Raw genomic sequence first — 19,557 nt, forward strand, 5'->3', positions numbered from 1 at the left:
GACAGAAACAGTGAAAAGATTTAAACATACCTGTCCCTTACAGCTGCTGCCTCAAGCAGAGAAAGCAGCAGCTGTAACTTCAGAGAAAGTGAAGACCGCATCACTGGATCTTAAAGCAACTCAGATCCTTTGGTCTGCAAGGATTCTATTCACTTCAGGGAAATATAGCTTTTACTAGGCCGTAATTGACAGTTTCCAGGCTGCAAGATGTATGGATTTTTAAATTTAATTTCCATTCATGCCTGAATAGATCCTGCTGTGAAACTAACCACAATATTTAGAAATGTCCAGCTTTGATTGACAGTTTATGACCACATAAAAACCAGTTAACTGCTTTCTGTTGTGAAAAAGAGGGGTTCTTTGTTGGGAGTCTCTGGTGGAGGGCTCTGGTGGGGGGTTTGTAGGGTAAGGTGGGAAGAATTTACATTGTGGGGGGAGGGGATACTCTGATGGCCTGGGGGGCACCTACCTTAAATACTTATCGCCCTGGTCCACCATGAGGTCCATGACATCAGGGCCATATGAGAAATACTTGTACAAATCCCAGCCCAGAGGGCCGGCGAATCATGGAGGTGTGGCAAATCCGGTGCACAGACTGTTATTAGGATGCAATTGGGTCATTCAAGGTAGCACATAGGCAGCAAGTAAATAAGAATCAATATGACTGAATTGTGAACTGAATTATATGCGCAGGCTCTGCCCTAATCTTCCTGGACCTCTTGACACATTTCAGCTGAAGACGATGCTTGAAGATTTATTTGAGCTCCTGCCGGGAGTTGTGCAGGTATAGGCCTGACAGAAAACTTTACAGCCTCCATAGGAACATCAGAGTGCAGCCTGGGAGATATTACCTCTCAGACCTTCATAAGCCAAGTTTAACTCCCACCAGAACCTATCATGGCAAAGTTGCTGACTTGTGGGTATGAGTTAAATGTTAGGGAGGGCAGGTTACAACTGAGGATCTTTGAGAATAAAGGGATGGGGTACTGAGGGAACAGTAAGGAGAAGGGGAATCCCAGAGCATGGGAAGCCTAATCTAAGATTTGGGGGTGTCATGAACCATGCTGATCATATCTGCAAAGGTATATCAACTTGGAACACTGGTTTATGAGGGTGTGTAGTTTGTTTTTGGAATTGTGTAAGGAGTCAAGTGAAACCCCAGTGAGAATAACCAGATCAGTCATCATGTAACAATTATTAAAGAATATTTGTTAAATTAAAGAAATTATAAATATACACCAATAGGACTACAATACTCTGGGATAATTTAGTACATGAATCAATAAACACACACACAGGTTATGTAAAATGTACCCCTTATTCCAAACGATATTGACAATCCCTTTTAGAACATAAGAACATAAGAACTAGGAGCAAGAGTAGGCCATCTGGCCCCTCGAGCCTGCTCCGCCATTCAATGAGATCATGACTGATCTTTTGTGGACTCAGCTCCACTTTCCGGCCCAAACACCATAACCCTTGATCCCTTTATTCGTCAAAAAACTATCTATCTTTACCTTAAAAGCATTTAATGAAGGAGCCTCAAATGCTTCACTGGGCAAGGAATTCCATAGATTCACAACCCTTTGGGTGAAGAAGTTCCTCCTAAACTCAGTCCTAAATCTACTTCCCCTTATTTTGAGGCTATGTCCCCTAGTTCTGCTTTCACCCGCCAGTGGAAACAACCTGCCCGCATCTATCCGATCTATTCCCTTCATAATTTTAAATGTTTCTATAAGATCTCCCCTCATCCTTCTAAATTCCAATGAGTACAGTCCCAGTCTACTCAACCTCTCATCATAATCCAACCCCTTCAGCTCTGGGATTAACCTTGTGTATCTCCTCTGCACACCCTCCAGTGCCAGTATGTCCTTTCTCAAGTAAGGAGACTAAAACTGAACACAATACTCCAGGTGTGGCCTCACTAACACCTTATACAATTGCAACATAACCTCCCTAGTCTTAAACTCCATCCCTCTAGCAATTAAGGACAAAATTCCATTTGCCTTCTTAATCACCTGTTGCACCTGTAAACCAACTTTCTGTGACTCATGCACTAGCACACCCAGGTCTCTCTGCACAGCGGCATGCTTTAATATTTTATCGTTTAAATAATAATCCCGTTTGCTGTTATTCCTACCAAAATGGATAACCTCACATTTGTCAACATTGTATTCCATCTGCCAGACCTTAGCCCATTCATTTAACCTATCCAAATCCCTCTGCAGACTTCCTGTATCCTCTGCACTTTTCGCTTTACCACTCATCTTAGTGTCATCTGCAAACTTGGACACATTGCCCTTGGTCCCCAACTCCAAATCATCTATGTAAATTGTGAACAATTGTGGGCCCACACGGATCCCTGAGGGACACCACTAGCTACTGATTGCCAACCAGAGAAACACCCATTAATCCCCACTCTTTGCTTTCTATTAATTAACCAATCCTCTATCCATGCTATTACTTTACCCTTAATGCCATGCATCTTTATCTTATACAGCAACCTTTTGAGTGGCACCTTGTCAAAGGTTTTCTGGAAATCTAGATATACCACATCCATTGGCTCCCCGTTATCTACTGCACTGGTAATGTCCTCAGAAAAGTCCACTAAATTAGTTAGGCATGGCCTGCCCTTTATGAACCCATGCTGCGTCTGCCCAATGGGACAATTTCTATCCAGATGCCTCGCTATTTATTCCTTGATGATAGATACCAGCATCTTCCCTACTACCGAAGTTAAGCTCACTGGCCTATAATTTCCTGCTCTCTGCCTACCTCCTTTTTTAAACAATGGTGTCACGTTTGCTAATTTCCAATCCACCGGGACGACCCCAGAGTCTAGTGAATTTTGGTAAATCATCATTAGTGCATCTGCAATTTTCCTAGCCATCTCTTTTAGCACTCTGGGATGCATTCCATCAGGGCCAGGAGACTTGTCTACCTTTAGCCCCATTAGCTTGCCCATCACTACCGCCTTAGTGATAGCAATCCTCTCAAGGTCCTCACCTGTCATAGCCTCATTTCTATCAGTCGCTGGCATGTTATTTGTGTCTTCCACTGTGAAGACCGACCCAAAAAACCTGTTCAGTTCCTCAGCCATTTCCTCATCTCCCATTATTAAAACTCCCTTCTCATCCTCTAAAGGACCAATATTTACCTTAGCCACTCTTTTTTGTTTTATATATTTGTAAAAACCTTTACTGTCTGTTTTTATATTCTGAGCAAGTTTACTCTCATACTCTTACTCTTCTTTATAGCTTTTTAGTAGCTTTCTGTTGCCCCCTAAAGATTTCCCAGTCCTCTAGTCTCCCACCAATCTTTGCCACTTTATATGCTTTTTCCTTCTATTTGATACTCTCCCTTATTTCCTTAGATATCCACGGTCGATTTTCCCTCTTTCTACCCTCCTTCCTTTTTGTTGGTATAAACCTTTGCTGAGCACTGTGAAAAATCGCTTGGAAGGTTCTCCACTGTTCCTCAACTGTTCCACCATAAAGTCTTTGCTCCCAGTCTACCTTAGCTAGTTCTTCTCTCCTCCCATTGTAATCTCCTTTGTTTAAACACAAAATACTAGTATTTGATTTTACTTTCTCACCCTCCATCTGTATTTTAAATTCCATCATATTGTGATCGCTCCTTCCGAGAGGATCCCTAACTATGAGATCATGAATCAATCCTGTCTCATTACACAGGACAAGATCTAGGACCGCTTGTTCCCTCGTAGGTTCCATTACATACTGTTCTAGGAAATTATCGCGGATACATTCTATAAACTCCTCCTCAAGGTTGCCTTGACCGACCTGGTTAAAACAATCGACATGTAGATTAAAATCCCCCATGATAACTGCTGTACCATTTCTACATGCATCAATTATTTCTTTATTTATTGCCTGCCCCACTATAACATTACTATTTGGTGGCCGATAGACTACTCCTATCAGTGACTTTTTCACCTTACTATTCCTGATTTCCACCCAAATGGATTCAACCTTATCCTCCATAGCACCGATGTCATCCCTTACTATTGCCCGGATGTCATCCTTAAATAACAGAGCAACTCCACCTCCCTTACCATCCACTCTGTCCTTCCGAATAGTTTGATACCCTCGGATATTTAACTCCCAGTCGTGACCATCCTTTAACCATGTTTCAGTAATGGCCACTAAATCATAGTCATTCACGATGATTTGTGCCATCAACTCATTTACTTTATTCTGAATACTATGAGCATTCAGGTAACGTACACTTATGTTGGTTTTTTTTACCTCTGTTTTGAATCTTAACATCTCCAGTTTTATTCCTTTTAGTATTACTGGGCCTATTCACTGAGCTCCCCTCAGTCACTGTACCTTGTACTGTCGCCCTTTTTGATTTTTGACTATGTCTTCTCTGCCTTGCACTTTTCCCCTTACTTCCTTTTGCTTCTGTCCCTGTTTTACTACCTTTCAACTTCCTGCATCGGTTCCCATCCCCCTGCCACATTAGTTTAAACCATCCCCAACAGTTCTAGCAAACTCTAGGACATCGGTTCCAGACCCGTCCAGGTGCAGACCGTCCGGTTTGTACTGGTCCCACCTCCCCCAGAACTGGTCCCAATGCCCCAGGAATTTTAATCCCTCCCTCTTGCACCATCTTTCGAGCCACGCATTCATCCTATCTATCCTGACATTCCTACTCTGACTAGCTCGTGGCACTGGTAGCAATCCTGAGCTTACTACCTTTGAGGTCCTACTTTTTAGTTTAACTCTTAACTCCCTGAATTCCGCTTGTCGGACCTCGTCCTATTTTTTACCTATATCGTTGGTGCCTATGTGCACACGACAGCTGGCTGTTCACCCTCCCCCTTCCCAGAATGTCCTGCAGCCGCTCCGAGACATCCTTGACCCTTGCACCAGGGAGGCAACATACCATCCTGGAGTCTCGATTGCGTCCACAGAACCGCCTGTCTATTCCCCTTACGATCGAGTCCCCTATCACTTTAGCCCTGCCATTTTTCTTCCTGCCCTGTTGTGCAGCAGAGCAAGCCACAATGCCATGAACCTGGCTGCTGCTGCCTTCCCCTGGTGAGCCATCTCCCCCAACAGTATCCAAAGCGGCATATCTGTTTTGCAGGGAGATGACCGCAGGGGACACCTGCACTGCCTTCCTACTCTTGCTCTGTCTTTTGGTCTCCCATTTGCTAACTTCCTCAGTAACTTTCACCTGCGGTGTGACCAACTCGCTAAACGTGCTACCCACGACCTCCTCAGCATCACGGATGCTCCAAAGTGAGTCCATCCGCAGCTCCAGAGCCGTCAAGCGGTCTAACAGGAGCTGCAACTGAACACACTTCTTGCACGTGAAAGAGCCAGGGACAGTGGACGTGTCCCTGAGCTCCCACATCGCACACGAGGAGCATGACACGGGTCTGGGATCTCCTGCCATGTCTTAAACTTATACAACTACAATTTCAAAATAAAAATAAATAATTTAGACAATGAAAAGAAAAACTACTTACCAGTCACTTACCAGGGTTAAAAAGCACCTCCCAAAAAGCACCTTCTCTCACTCTGCACTGAATTACCTCACTGCACCAAATTACCAAGTTGCAATTCCCACTCTGGATGTGCCTCACTCCGGCTGTGTCTCCTTGACAAGCGCAAGCTTACTGAGTGCGCTATCTGTCTGTCTTTTATGCAGACCTCAGCTAAACGATGACTCAAAAATACCTAAACTTCAAAGAGAAAAATACAACGTGCCCTTTGTGCCCCTAAACAGGCCTCAGGTGACTGACAGATAACTGCCTCTCAGCAATTAGGGTGGGGGCAGCTTCAGCCAATCAGACACTAAGCTACACACTGCACTTTTAACTGTAAAACAGCAGAATTAGATTTATCACTTACCTTTCCTGATTTACCTCACTGCACCAAATTACCAAGTTGCAATTCCCGCTCTGGATGTGCCTCACTCCGGCTGTGTCTCCTTGACAAGTGCAAGCTGGCCTCGGTAAATTAGCTTCCATTAATAAGAATTGAGCACTGAGGCAGCATGACAGACACTGAGCAAGGATGCTTTTTTCAAACTGTACTTTTTCAAAAAGTCTTTTTATTGGAACTTTCAATTTTAATAAAAGTCACCTCAAAACAAACAGAAGTGGTAGAAAGTTAGACATAGGTATCAACATACAACCGATACAGCGTAAAATAGTCACCATTGCAAAAATGGGAACAAATTAGACCGGATTGACCAGGGACAAAACCCCCAACATATTCCCTTCGCGGATGTAGGACCCGTCTGCCCCAGAACAGGATACAGGAACGTCATAGACCTACATCATACCCAAAGCTTCAAAATAAAATGACAGAAGGAAGAAAACCATATCCAGAGAATCCCAGTGTTAAACGGGAAATCGACTAACATTCACAGCACAAATTAAACTCTTCCCCAGGTCAAGTCAGAACTGATCATAATATCGAGAGGACAAGGCACCACCAAATCATCAATTGTAGCCAAACGAATCCCAGTCCTCCACAGGATAACACAATGTCTGCCCGGGCCTGAAAAAGCAAAAGGCACTCAACAATAATACAAGAATAGCTCTCACTGGGAGGACCTTCCTCGAACATACCGATGACAGACTAATTCTACAAACCCTCCACCCCTCCTCCTGCTCTGTTTATGCTCATCTTCTCTCCTGGGATATAATAGGATAAAGATACCGTGCACAAATCATGAATTGAACATTCAGCTGAACACAATATAAACCTATTAAATCAAGATAAGCAGCGGTGCAGGGCATCACACCCAAATTAGTTACTTACCTGAAAACAATTACATTGACAACATCGTAAGAAGTCTTACAACACCAGGTTAAAGTCCAACAGGTTTGTTTCAAACACGAGCTTTCGGAGCACGGCTCCTTCTTCAGGTGAATGGAAAGGCTTGTTCCAGAAATGTTTATATAGACACAGTCAGAGATGCCCCGGAATGCGAGCACCTGCAGGCAATCAAATCATCAAAGATGCAGAGAGAGAGGTAACTCCAGGTTAAAGAGGTGTGAATTGTCCCAAGCCAGTTCAGTCGGTAGGCCTCTGCAAGTCCAGGCTTGTTGGTGGGGGCCGAATGTAATGCGACATGAATCCCAGATCCCGGTTGAGTCCGCATTCATGTGGGATTCGGGATCTGGGATTCATGTCGCATTACATTCGGCCCCCACCAACAAGCCTGGACTTGCAGAGGCCTACCGACTGAACTGGCTTGGGACAATTCACACCTCTTTAACCTGGAGTTACCTCTCTCTCTGCATCTTTGATGATTTGATTGCCTGCAGGTGCTCGCATTCCGGGGCATCTCTGACTGTGTCTATATAAACATTTCTGGAACAAGCCTTTCCATTCACCTGAAGAAGGAGCCGTGCTCCGAAAGCTCGTGTTTGAAACAAACCTGTTGGACTTTAACCTGGTGTTGTAAGACTTCTTACTGTGCTCACCCCAGTCCAACGCCGGCATCTCCACATCATTGACAACATCAACAGACAACAACATAATTATCAAGGAGCGAAGTCCAGGATAAAACAACCGAAGATGTGAGGCAATATGAGGATTAAGACACTTCCACTGGCGCAAAAAGAAAGTAGAATCAAGGATAAAACATGATCAAAAGTGGGGAGCAATCTTCAGTATCTTCCAAGTAATCCAACGATTGAAACACAAAACTTTATTGCTTCCAACATGCTATCTCACTGAAACCCAGGTAGCCAATAGCGCAGGCTCCAGCAGGGGATATGACCTGGAAGGATCAGCCATCTCCACACCTGCTCGATCGACATCAAGAGCAGGACACAGGACCAGGGATCAGAAGGCCATCCCAGCCCCAGGCCTTAGAGATTAAATGTGCTCCTTTGATCCTCCGAGAACAGTGCTCTCTCTGCTACAAGGACCTTCTTACATGCCTCCAACACATCCATAAAAACACCTCGCAGCCTTGAAATTGGGCTTTAACAACAAGCACCACAGAGCCGAGGCATGAAGACAGGTCAACATCATTGCGAGCAGCCATAATCCATCAGAACACACCACACCGCAGGGCAGCACGGTGGCGCAGTGGGTTAGTCCTGTTGCCTCACGGCGCCGAAGTCCCAGGTGCGATCCCGGCTCTGTGTCACTATCCTTGTGGAGTTTGCACATTCTCCCCGTGTTTGTGTGGGTTTTGCCCCACAATCCAAAGATGTGCAGGCGAGGTGGAGTGGCCACACGAAATTACCCCTTAATTGGAAAAAATGAATTGAGTACGCTAAATTTATTTAAAAAAAGAACACACCACACCATCAGTGCAGGAAGTCTCCGAAAAGCAGCTATGCCATGAATGAAAAGGCCCCACCCAACTTCTTCCAGCTGCCACAAATCAATGAGGATTTAAACATTTTGTCTTGACTCAATAATGCTGAAACATTGACCAACAAATCTCGGGACATAGTAAACTATGTACACCAAGAGAAGACATAAAAGAAATGTGCAAACGGATAAAGAAAGTATGTTAAAATGCAAGCAGTAATGTTGCTTGCGAAAATGCAGCTGCTCCCGCGCCCACATTACGTGGCCCCCCTCAAACTGTACTTCTGATTGACCCTCACTTTTCAAGGGGGCAGCTACCCCTTACTGGACAGTGTGACTAATTGGATATCTTTTCAAAAGCCTACATGGGCAATGCGGGCTGAATGGCGGTCTGGAACCGGGACAATGTTTTCAATGTTCTTCTTTGTTAGTCTTTCATGTTTAATTTCGAACCAAGACTCATAAAATACCTTTGCAAATGATTACATGGCATTTCATGTGGGCTGCACTGGCGGAGGCTCAATGGGATGCAGTTCTGATTTAGTGTCTTTGCTTTTCACAATGCTCTTTTACAACTTTTTCCCAGAATGTTAATCTAACTATGAACTAACTGTTGGGGAATCTAACCCCATGATCTTCTAGATTTCCTCTGCTTTCCCACAAGCATACTAACAAACTGTATGCAACCGGTCCAGACACTTTAGCTCTAGTGGAATTATGCTACATTTATCTCACCCGTCACTCCATTCTTCACAGGTCTTCTGAGGCAACTGTTATTATTAGTCTGCCTGACAAAGAAGTAACAGGTACGGTTCAATTGCACTATCTTTTAAAAACAGCAGTTGTTCTTCCCATTTTTCTCCTCGGGCATTTATTTTAAATTAATCATCATTATATAATTGATACAAAATCTATTGTGTGCCATGTTTGACTATGCCAGACACGCACCAACAAGCGAAGATTTGCTAGTTTGTTTTCAATTACCCATTTTAATCGTCCAAAATAAAGGTGAACAAGAGACCTGGGGACTGTAAATGATAGGAAAGAAAAAAGAGCAGATCACTTTGAGAGATTCCCCTCGCTGAAGAAGAAAGTGATACTGTTTGGACAAATTACTGAAGTAGAAACATTCCAACGAATGGTTCAAAAATTGGGAATTTGGTGTCGACTACAGTAAAATAAAAGCAAGACAGCGCAGATTCTGGAGATCTGGGGCGGGGTTCTCCGACCCCCCCTCCCCCCCCCGGCCGGGTCGGAGAATCGCAGGGGCCGGCATCAATCCTGCCCCCGCCGTGTTCCGAATACCCCGCCACCAGAGATTCGGCGGGGGTGGGACTCGCGCCGCACCGGTTGGTGCTCCCCCCCCCGGCGATTCACTGGCCCGCGATGGGCCAAAGTCCCGCCGCTGTCAAGCCTCTCCCGCTGGCGGGAATCAAAACACATACCTGACCGGCGGGACTGGCGACGCGGGCGGGCTCCGGGGTCCTGGGGGGGCGCGGGGTGACCTGGCCCCGGGGGGTGCCTCTACGGTGGCCTGGCCCGCAATCGGGGACCACCGATCGGTGGGCGGGCCTTTGCCCTGCGGGCACTCTTTTCTTTCCGCCTTCACCATGGTCTTCACCATGACGGAGGCGGAAGTGACCCCCTCCCCTGCGCATGCGTGGGGATGACGTCAACAGCCGCTGACGCTCCGGCGCATGCGTGGACGTACGCCGGCCGGCGAAGTCCTTTCGGCCCCGGCTGGCATGGCACCAAAGGCCGTTCCCGCCGGCCGGTGGAGCGCAAATGTGAGGGCTTGGCCCCTAAAGGTGCGGAGACGTCCGCACCTTTGGGGCGGCCCGACGCCGGAATGGTTCACGCCACTCCAACACGCCGGGACCCCCCCGCCCCACCGGGTAGGGGAGAATCCCGGCCCTGAAATAAAACAGAAGTTGCAAGAGAAAGCTCAGCAGGTCTGACAGCTTTGTGGAGAGAGGAGCAGAGGTGACAATTCAAGTCCAATATGACTCTTCTAATGACTGGGGCTGGTTTAGCACAGGGCTAAAGAGCTGGCTTTTAAAGCAGACCAAGGCAGGCCAGCAGCATGGTTCAATTCCTGTACCAACCTCCCGAACAGGCACCGGAATGTGGCGACTAGGGGTTTTCACAGTAACTTAATTTGAAGCCTACTTGTGACAATAAGCGATTTTCATTTCATTTCATTTCAGAAAGCAGACAACGGAAGAATTGTCTTTGTCTTTTGAACAATAGTGTATGCAATATCCCAGCATATGTTTTCTGGATAAGAATTAGCATGTGAATGCATGAAAAATAAAGGAACTTTAAAAGCTACAAAATTGTGGTTGATTTCTAAAGGTGTCAGGACTGGCAAACTTTGAATTTTTAGGGAAATTTTTGTATCTTTCACATTAAAAATGCTGCAATATGGCTAACCAAGCGTTTTTATATGTCACTATTCGGAGAATTTACATTTTTGATAAATTGAATTGGCATTGAATGTTTTAACAGAACAGCACTTCAAATACATCTTCCGCGGGTCTTCAGCCACAGCTACGGCGGTTGATCACAAGAACTCTGCAGAACCTCTCCTCCACAGTCTTCAAAAGTCGCAACTCATTCTGGAACTCTGTTCCCATTCCCTTTTACATTCACTAAGCACTCTGCCACTGGGATGCAGCTTCCATTCTCGTCTATTCAAGCCAGTATAGAATTACAGAATTTACAGTGCAGAAGGAGGCCATTTGGCCCATCAAGTCTGCACGACCCTTGGAAAGAGCTCCCTACTTTAGCCTACACCTCCACACTATCCCCATAACCCAGTAACCCCACCTAACTTTTTGGACAATAAGAGCAATTTAGCATGGCCAATCCACCTAACCTGCACATCTTTGGACTGTGGGATAAAGCCAGAGTACCTTGAGGAAACCCACGCAGACACTGAGATAACGTGCAATCGCTGCCCAGTGACCCAAGCCGGGAATCGAACCTGGGACCCTGGAGCTATGAACCAACAGTGTTGACAATTGTGCTCCGCCGAGACTGCCCTTAACTTGCTTCCTGCACTGACGAGCTCAGCTCAGACACATCACCACGGCGCTGGACGCCCCCCCCCCCCCCCCCCCCCCCCACCCCCGGACACCCCCAACCCCCGACTGCCCTAACGTACCTCTTATGGGGTCCTTGACACTCCCATCACCTCTTCAGGGGCATAGCACCCCGGGCCCAATCTCTGGCATGGGCAACCTGGCACCCTGGCAACTTGGCACTGGCAGCCTGGCACCCTGGCAGTGCCCCTGTCTGCCTGACAGGGACACCTAGGCACCCTGGCAGTGCTAGGATGTTCATGCCCGGATGCCACTGCTATGGTGCCCAGGTGCCAGTGCCATGCTGTCCCAATGGCAGAGGAAATGCCAGGGTACCATCCTGCCCAGAACCTGGAGGCCTCTGATGGCCTAGGAGAACCCCCCCTCCCCCGAGGGCCATTATACCTGGTCCACATTTAGGTTGATCTGAGGTTGGATCGGTCGAGTTCAATGGCGAGGAAGGTGCAGCCGCCGCAAAGAAGCTAAAGGGGTTTCTGGAACAGATGGAGGGGTAGATCCGTGGAGGTTCGGACGGCCAGGAGCGAAGGAGTTTTCTTTTTTCTCCCATTTTCACAAAGTGTACTCCCCGATTGCGTTTTTTAGTTTTGAACAAGGCTTTGCTGGTGGGGGTGGTGGGTGCCGAGTATTTGGCGATCATTGTGTCGGACCATGCCCCACACTGGGTGGATTTAAGGGTGAGCGAGGGGGGGCCTGTGCCCACAATGGAGATTGGATGTAGGACTGTTAGTGGATGAGGAGGTGTGCGGGCGGGTGAGGGAGACCATTCAAAATTATTTGGAGATAAATGACATGGGGGAAGTTTTGGTAGTAACGGTATGGGAAGCGCTGAAGGCAGTGATTAGGGGGGGAGCTAATTTCGATACAGTTTCATAGGGAGAAGGTGAAGAGGGTAGAGATGGATATGCTGGTTAGGGAGATACTCCAGGTGGACAGAAGGTATTATGAAGTCCCGGAGGCTGGGTTGTTGAAGGAGCAGCAGAAGCTGCAGATGGAGTTTGGTCTGATATCCACAGGGAAGGTGGTGGGGCAGTTGAGGAAGGCGAGGGGGGTGGTATATGAGTATGGTGAGAAGGGCAGTAGGATGCTAGCACATCAGCTCAGGAAAAAGGAGGCGGCCAGGGAGATAGGAAGAGTGAAGGATAGAGAGGGGAACACGGTCTTGGACCCAGTGGGGTGAATGGGGTGTTCAAGGAGTTTTACAGTCGGCTGTATGAGTCGGAGCCCCCAGCTGGGATGGAGGGGATGAAGCAGTTTTTGGAACCGTTGAAATTTCCGAAGGTGGAGGAAGGGTTGATGGAGAGGTTGGGAGCCCTGATCGGGATTGTAGAAGTAGTAAAGGGATTGGATGCCATGCAGTCGGGTAAGGATCCGGGGCCGGACGGTTACCCAGTGGAATTTTACAAGAGGTTTTCTGGGATGGTGGGCCCTCTGCCGGTGAGGGAATTTAATGAGGCAAGGGAGCGGGGTGCTCTTCCCTGAACAATGTCACAGGCTTCGGTCTCATTGATCCTGAAGCGGGAGAAGGACCCAGAGCAATGTGGGTCATAGAAGATCATAGAATTTATAGTGCAGAAGGAGGCCATTCAGCCCATCGAGTCTGCACCGGCTCTTGGAAAGAGCACCCTACCCAAGGTCAACAACTCCACCCTATCCCCGTGGACCTGTGCTAAATGGCACCATTACAAGATATCCCAGGCGTGGGCCTTCATTCGCAGGCCTCAGGAGAATGCACCTAATGGCTCACTAAATATGTAAACATGGATCTTGCTCAGTGAGGGTGAGAGCCAGATCGCGATGACTCACAAGATCTCACTAAATCTCCTGGGCCATTCCGTGCATCATAAATCTTGAGAGGTATCTCGCGAGGTTAAAAGGCCTCGTCGCTTCAACGAGTCGGGCACAACAAGGCCATTCGTTCGTGCCCAGTGACTTACATTTCATGTGGTTTGTTTCTTCTCTGTGACATTATTATTGGACTGGTTAATGCATTTGCTTTGTGTATTTGTCTGCATTATTTTAATACAGTCATTGCTCATTTAAAATAAATGTTGAAATAGCTCAGACAGAAATTTAACACAAGGATATTAACCAATGAAGTAAAGTTAGATAATTAAATTCTTTGGCATCTTTCAAATTTCATTATCGATGCTTCACTGCTGAGCCTTTACTGGGAAAATGCAGAAATATCACTGAAACTGAGGGATTTAGTCTCCGAGCTACAAGTGACTTTTGGTGCTGCAATAATATGAGTTGTTATTGGTACGCTGATGAAGGGTTAACGTCTTGTCCCATTGGGTTTGTGAGAGCTACAAAAATGTGTTTTACATCTAATTTTGCTGTTGTTTGCAGTCCTGCTAAAGACCTGAGTGATCCGACCACTGAGGAACTTATCAATTCATTCAGACAATCACTTGTTAAGTGAAATAATGAGACATCTGAATATGTAAAGTAACAAAATGGCACATGCTAGCTGAACAATCGAGCCACATAATCAGATGAAAGCCAACTTCCTTGACTTCCGGTGTGGACCATAGAGTAAGTGGTCACACACAAGGCAGCTCCTGCCCAAGGTTACAGAAAAGAGCCCTTTTTTAATCAATACAGGGTGGAAGTTTGATGAAAAGATGTAGGTGAATGTTGCAGGAGTACTTTCCCCCAGGAATGGTATGTCTCTTGGTTACCAGACCCGGCAGAAACAGTGAAGGATTTGGCTGGAGCTGCAGAAAAGACAAAAGCCTCTTCCAACATGCAGGAGGGGGGAATGGCAAGCTTAAAGGCTTCAAGCTTATTTGAGAGCCTTTATTAAAGCTGAATTCCAGAAGCAGAGGGGTCAACTGTGAAAATATCTCACCAAGGTCATTGAAGAAGTGGTGACGAGACTTCCGGTGGCGGCCATGGAGGAGTTGGCCATAGCCTTCACGATGGCCAACGCGGAATGTGTCCCCCTCCCCTGCGCATGCGCGGGGATGATGTTAGCAGCCGCTGACGCTCCGGCGCATGCGCAGACTTCCGCCAGCCAGCGTAGTCCGTTCGGCCCCGGCTGGCATGGCGCCAAAGGCCTTTCCCGCCGGCCGGCGGGACGCCAACCACTCCGGCACGGCCCTAGCCCCTCAAGGTTAGGGCTTGGCCCCTAAAGGTGCGGAGAAATCGCACCTTTGGGGCGGCCCGATGGCGGAGTGGTTCACGTCACTCCATCCCGCCAGGACCCCCCGCCCCGCCGGGTAGGGGAAAATCCAGCCCCATATAGCAATGTCTTACATTCATCACAAGGACAAACCTTCCCTAATAGTTAAATAAATCTAAAACCGATCAAAGTTAATTTATGTTTTGAGGTGCAGGTGCTTCAGTTATGGCTTTTACTTTTGATTTGTGATTTTTGCAGTCCCTTTGCAATTATAATGTGTCCCAGGTGTTCAAGAGATGATTTAAAGAATTCACATTTATTCTTCCGTATTCATAGTCGATAATCCTCTGGTGTTTGGAGTGCATCATCTACATTTCGAAGGTGCTCTTCCTCATTCTTTTCAGTAACTAAGGTATCATCTAAGTAGCACTGGGCTCCTTCTAGTCCACTTAGCATTTGATCCATGGCATGTTGGAACAAAGCAAGTGCAGATGTGATACCAAAAGGAAGTATTTTATATCTGAATAGCTCCTTGTGTGTCACAATTGTCAAATATTGTTGTGAATCTGGTTCTACATTTATCTTGAGGTAAGCGTGACTAAGGTCAACATTGCTGAAATGCTGGCCTTCAGCCAACCCAGCAAATAAATCATCAATTAGGCAGAGGGTACTGCTCTGCAGAAAGTACCAGATTGCTAGTGAGTTTAAAATCACCACATATGTGGTACCGAACCATCTTTGTTCGTCACAGGTACAATCTGTGTGGCTCAGTCACTTACATTAATCAGACATTAGGCCTGATGACGAACAGCACTGATCTAACCTTTAAGCACCTTCCTTGGTTTTTGTCCTTAATCCTAAGCATGACTGAGGTCAATTTCATGCTTACCAACTCTCAATTAAGGACTATGCCACTTTTTAAAAAATCTACAGTATGTTTGATTCGGACTCTGACATGAGATTCACCTTGGTCTAGTTAAGCTTGATTCTCTCCAGTCAGGTTTTCCACATTAGGGTTGGATAGTTACCTTTAACAGCATTCAGGGACAAAGTCTGCGGCCTGTACATCAATATGGCCCTTCAACGGAACCACTTTCCCAGTACAGATTTTTAGTTTTATCTTTGAGGGTTTTTGTTTCCTTTTTTTAAAGGTTTTCAGTACCCAATTGTTTTTTTCCAATTAAGGGGCAATTTAGCATGACCAATCCCCCTACCCTGCACATCTTTTTTTGGTGGGGGGGGGGGGGTGAAACCCATACAGACATGGGGAGAACGTGCAAATTCCACACGGACAGCATGGGGATCAAACACAGGTCCATGGCGCCGTGAGACAGCAGTGCTAACCACTGAGCCACCGTGCCACCCTGTCTTTGAGGGTTTTAAGACAATATGTCATAGTTTCTCTTCGTAAATAGTTTCTGTACTGATGAAACGGCTGCTCCAGTGTCCACTTCCATTTTCACCAGTACAGAGCGACCAGTAATTGTCTTTGGCCCTGCAATGGCCAATACGTTTCACAACAGTCTGTCATCTGACTGTGACTTAAGTCTTTTTCACGCCTTTTTGTATCACATGGATCCTTTTCCCTCTATGTGGTTTTCAATTTGATTTTTTAAAAATAAATTGAGAATACCCAATTCATTTTTTTTTCCAATTAAGGGGCAGTTTAGCGTGGCCAATCCACCTACCCTGCACATCTTTGAGTTGAGGGGGCGAAACCCACGCAAACACGGGGGAGAATATACAAACTCCTCACGGACAGTTACCCAGAGCCGGGATCGAACCTGGGACCACGTACCATGAGGCAGCAGTGGTAACCATTGTGCCACCGTGCTGTCCAGCAATTTTCAATTTGATACACTTGGTTCTTGCTTTTTATAGTTCTTGTTTGGAACTTTGTGTTTATTTCTCCTGCACACACGTTCAATGTGCCCCTTTTTACCACATTTCCTTCATTTTGAATCTTTGCATCAGCTGTCTGTTGCTGTGAGTCTAGTTTTTTGCACAATGGTTGCAACTTTAAATCCTGTGCTTGTGTTCGGGTCTCAGTTGGCATTTTATAGATTTTACTGCTCCAACTTATTTGTTGGGCTCCTTTAGCTGCCAATTCCATAGAGATTGCAACTTCTAAAGTCTTATTTAGATTTAAGTTACTTTCTGTTAATAGCCTATTTTGGATAGCTGCACTTCTTAACCCTCACACGAGTCTAGCTCTAATGGTGTTGTTCAAGACATCTCCAAATTCACAATATTCAGCTAATATCTTCAAAGTAGCTATGAACTGTGTAATTGATCCACCTTCTTGCTGGCTACATTTATGGAACTTGAACTTCTCAGTGATGATCAAATGTTTGGATGAGAAGTGGCCCTGCAATATCTCCAAAATCTCATCACAGATTTCCAAGTCTGGCTGCACCAGAATTCTCGGAGGTTGAAGGTTTTTCCTCTCATTGTAGTCAGGAAAGTTGGGACAACAGTATCTGCCACAATTTTATTCTCTTGGACAAAATAGTCTTATCTTTCAGTATATGAGCTCCACCACTTTGTGTTCTCATCAGTCTCACGGCATCAAAAAAAAACCCTGCCTTTTTAACTATGGAAAGAACTTGCGGACGCATCATGTGCCTCAAAATGTTTTTGGCAACACCTTGCTTCTTTTTTCAAACAATGTAACCCTGAGCTTAGCCTGCTTCCTTCCGAGTTTTGGAACACCCCCAGCGCAAAACGATTGTGGCGGAGTACTTGTTACTCACAGTGATCCCTGTACTGTTCCAGATCTTTCCGGGCAGAGCACATGGCGAGCTTCTTTTTAATATTGTTTCCTCCAAAATCTATGCTTGAACTTTGGTTCCTTTAATGGTTGTTACCAATATTTAGCATTTGTCCATCGCCAGCATTAGTGTTGCAAAGTATTTAGCTTTTTAAACCTTTTCAGATGTCTGTGCAAGCATTGACAATTTTTCTACATTTTCTTTCTCCTGCCAATGTGGTTCTGACCTGCTCATCACCAGTTTTCTTTCTGGTCTTTTTAAAGTGATAGGCTTGCAAGCTACAATGGAACAAACAAACAGGAGCTTTATTGGAAAGGTCTTTATTGGAAAGATATACTTCCTGTTTGCCCATGTATACAGCCGATGACTCCATCAAAACATCATATGATTGGACTTTTAAAGTGTCTTTGTTCCAGCTAAGTATAAGCATTTATCTCCTTGCTAAAGATGGATACAAAGTATTCATTTAATACCTCAACTATGCCCACCTTCATGTATAAATTCTCTTTTGGGTCACTAATCAGCCCTACTCCTTTTACCAGCTTTGTACTATTCATCTGCCAAAGAAGACTTTTGGATTCTACTTTATGGAGGCGAGAAAACTTTTCTCATATTCCCTCTTAATTTCTCTAATGTGCTTTTACACCTCCCCTTTGAACCTTCTGTATTCCTCTTGGTTTTCAACTGTATTTTTTATCCAACACCTATCATACGCACACTTTTCCCTATCTATTTCATTTTTCATTCAGGGAGCCCTGGATTTATTTGCCCGAACATTCCCTTTTCTGTCCCTGAGGAAATAATCCTGTGTTCCCTGAAGATTACAATGATTAAGTCATTTCATTGTTTGCTGGAGATTTTATAAATCAAGAATTATGCTGAGTTTCACAATGTAAAATAGATCAAATCTTATAAACACAAATTATTCAGTCCAGTTCCGTATGGATATCTTTTTCTCTTAGGTTCCATTAGATAGTTTTACACAAAATGCTAGCGCAATATGTGTCAGCATTGTTGTTGAATGTTTTTTGCTGAACAGCAAAAGATCAAACATCTATTTTAAAATATTGAACCCTGATCCTGAAAGCATTCATTGAAAATCAATTAGAAATGAATGTTATTTTCCAAGGTATTTTCGTGGCTATGGTCATCTGTGAAATAAAAATAACTAATCTGGAACATTGCAATCAGATTTAATTGTGAAACCTAATTTGTTGACATGTTGACAGTCCAGACTATTAAAAAGAATTGCTTTCAGTTTTATGCTGTGAAACTCTGTTTCCATTTTTAACTTAATATTCTGTTGGGAAAACAGATGTGCCTGATGTGAAAATTCAAACCTTTTGACTACATTGCTTCACTGTTAGGGTAGTCATGCCAAAATCTAGATGGTAGAAGCTGACTCAATTTTTTGCCATAATGGAGTGGCTCTCTTATTTACATGGATGCGGGACTGGAGTCAGGCCAAGGTACATGCGTGCAGCATGCATGTTTTATTAATGCCGCTAGCCATTTAAATCATCAACTTTTTCTACTGAAGTGAGATTATGGTAGCCCAGAAGTGTGCAACATGGCATGTGCACATTAGAACAAATAAGAGTTGGTGTAAACATTGTGAATTTATTTGGATAATCAAGAAATAAGGTACACATTTGAATGTAGTGCTGTGAGAGGTGAGGAACCAGTTGAGAGAGGTGTGGCGCCCATTCATAAAGGTACAGCACCCTTTGGGATTGTTAAAAGCATACAATTTTGTAAAAAAAAATGCATAAACTCATTCGAACTGTCAAAGCTGTCAAAGGACTGTCAAACCTTTCAAGGAACTGACAAAACTCATTAGAACTGTCATTACTCATCAGAACTATCAAAACTGTCATTGAATTTAACTCTACTGGGCTTTTAAAAAAAGATCAGTGTTTGATATTTCGTTCCGTCTGGTATAGTCCTAGAATCAGACAGCACAGTTAAGGCCCTTTGGCCCATCACGTCTGTGCCAGTGAAAAACAACTGCTGAGCCATTCTAATCCCATATTCCAGCACTTGGCCCATAGCCTTCTACGCCCTGGGTTGGAAGAGCACATCTAAATACTACTTAAATGTTATGAGGGTCTCTGTTTCCACCCCTTTCAGGCAGCGAATTCCAAACTCTCACCACCCTCTGGGTAAAAAAAGATTTTCCTCACATCCCTTCCAAACCTCCTGCCCCTGACCTTAAATCTATGCCCCTTGGTCATTGAAGGAATTTC

Source organism: Scyliorhinus canicula, chromosome 6 (assembly GCF_902713615.1).
Source record: "Scyliorhinus canicula chromosome 6, sScyCan1.1, whole genome shotgun sequence".
NCBI lineage: Eukaryota > Metazoa > Chordata > Chondrichthyes > Carcharhiniformes > Scyliorhinidae > Scyliorhinus > Scyliorhinus canicula.